Below are 2,673 nucleotides of genomic sequence, written 5' to 3' on the forward strand. Positions count from 1 at the left end.
TAAGGAAATTAAAGCTGCCGACTCTCAACCCGTTTTATCAGAGAAACAAAGGAAAAAAATCAGCATTTCACTGAACGTGCTGGTGAATAGAAATCCAGCTCGAGTTCACAGTCGTATGCTCATTTGTGTGAACCACCACCCACACACGCCTACACACATGTGCGCAGAGAGTGGGTGAGAAAGAGTCAGACTAAGATGAGACCTTTGATATTTAGCTTTTATCATTTGGGAAACATCTACAAATCCCAAACAGGAAAGCTCTGATTCTTGTTTAGCATGATGCAATTTCTTTATGTAGTTTGAAGCACATCGTATATGAATTAAACCTAAAATCAAAGATGGATTCTTTTATGTGTTAAAGTGGTAAACTACATTATAAGTCGTGTGTATTTTGGCATGTTGTCGTTCAGAAAATAAAATGGGAAAAAAAAAAACAGTTCCACATTCACCCAACAGCTTCTCTCATGCTCCTGTTAATCATTTCCTGTAGACGCAAAAAAAAAAAAAAAAGAAGTCAAGTGGATTTTTGCATACTGTGCTGCAAATAGTTTTCAACACGACTCCACTTGATGAATGCCAAATCTCTCTGCTATTCAACAGTGCCATCTAGGGGCACAGGACAGTATGGCAACGTACTCATCTCTTCAAAATCTATGTATCTCCCCTCAAACCAAGAGAAAATGAGATAATGTAGCCATGGAAGTCTTCAAAAAGGAAAAGGGTGGATGAAAATGTATGTATGTTTGTACAAAACAAAACAAAACACTCAATACGTCGGGTCGGTTAGTGTGATACAAGCAATGTTGAGGAAATGAGTGAATTCATATTTTGCCTCATACATTGATCAATGTATTCTGCCTAACCTGCTTTTAACTGCAATAATTATACAAATCTTTTCTCCTGGTATGCAAACACACACAAAAACCTTTTTCAAACTGCAGTAAATTTCAGTAAGTGTGATCAATGAACCGCAGACATGATTGGCACCGTACACACAGAACAAGGAGCTCCACGAAAAACAACTGAATCATCAAGGTGAGACACTGGCAGTGCAACAAGGGCATAAATCCAGTACGGTATCAAAGAACAGAGACCTTCCACCTGATAAGACAAACTGCATTCTCAAAAACCTGCTACAACACACACGTCATTAAAAACTATGTGTGTTGTCCATTGGCATAGGAAAGTGGACCTGTTAGGCAAAGAGGCAAACACTTCATGATACAGTAATCGTCTAAATACTCAACAAATGCCACACATATCCACCTAAGTCTAGTTCGAACCTGCACATGAACAAAAACTGATATCCAAACAGAAATGTTGGAAAGAGCCCTCTGTGTGTTGCCCTAGTGTATTAGAACGATATTGCCTATTTCCTGTGCTGAAGGCACACAGAGACACAGATGGTTTGGCCACCTCCTCCTCCGGGTGATGGTCTGTGACTACCGTGATTGCTGTGTGGTCCCTGTTAGTTTGTCTACCGCTTTCTGTTCCACCGTGATATTCCTCATACCCTCTCCATCAGTTCACTTCCTGTGTCTGATTTCCTACTCCATACCCCTGTAGGCAGAAGAGCTGGAAAGAAATGGCAGTGAGTTATGTTCATAGTTATCTCATGTGGAGAAACGTAAGGTCAACAGTGAGAGCAAATGTGCCGAGGAGGAAGTCGGAAGGGAAGAATTGGTCCTGGCTTGTTTCACGGTTCAACAAGATGCAATTGTTCATGAATGAAAAGGACCTGCCAGCTTCAACTGTTGGAACAACACAGAGTTCAAGGCAAAGAATTACATCGAGGAAGAGAGGTGCTAATACCAACTGAATAACGAGAGATTTGGATTTTCAAAACATTTTTGAGGAAGCTGAGCTCGTTCAGAAAGTTCATCTGAGTAAATAACATCCATAACCTCTTACAAGTGGGACAGGCGAAACACTACATTTTTCATTTCTTTCCAGAACCACCACACCTTTAGTTGTTCCAAGGGAAACATTAATTGTGACTTCATTCACTACCAGCAAACTCCCATAAAATTGTTCGGTCAATTATGCTAATGTAGCTCACACACTGACACACAAGAAGAAAAAAAAGTTACACAAACTGCTCCTGAAATCTTGGTGTCAGCAGACTCACTACAGAAAAAAAGGTAAATCTTAAACTTACATTTGCTGGGAAGGCAGAGAGATGAAAGTTCTTCATTCCTGCTCAATGCAAAAGAGAAAATGTGTACTTAGAGATGCAATATGTAATATACATCAATGAAATGTAAAATAATCAAAAGAATGGGACAAAACAACAGCCCTGAGACGCTGAAGCAGTTTTGCAGTACAAGTTTGCAACACAAGATGGTGTATTGAGTCACGCAAAGATGCAGCCAGGTGAGGAGTGTGCAAAGAACTGCACACGAACTATTATCCTGAATAGTTAATGTGTGAATGCTGGAAGCAGTCAGAGAGATGAAAAAGAAAAAGTTTTCATCTTGACCTCCAGGCTACAATTTTCACTAAATGTGATCATCAAAATGTAGCTATGCTCCTTCTCCTTCATATATCATTTCAAATGACATTTGTTTGAAGAAAACATAATTACTTCTCTCACAGACCTTCATTCTTTTTTGGGAAAGACATTTTTTTTCCTCTGACAACCACAAATACAGGCATTTTTCTAGACTCGCAGCT

The sequence above is a fragment of the Blennius ocellaris genome (genome assembly GCF_963422515.1).
Source record: "Blennius ocellaris genome assembly, chromosome: 6".
In the NCBI taxonomy this organism is placed as follows: domain Eukaryota; kingdom Metazoa; phylum Chordata; class Actinopteri; order Blenniiformes; family Blenniidae; genus Blennius; species Blennius ocellaris.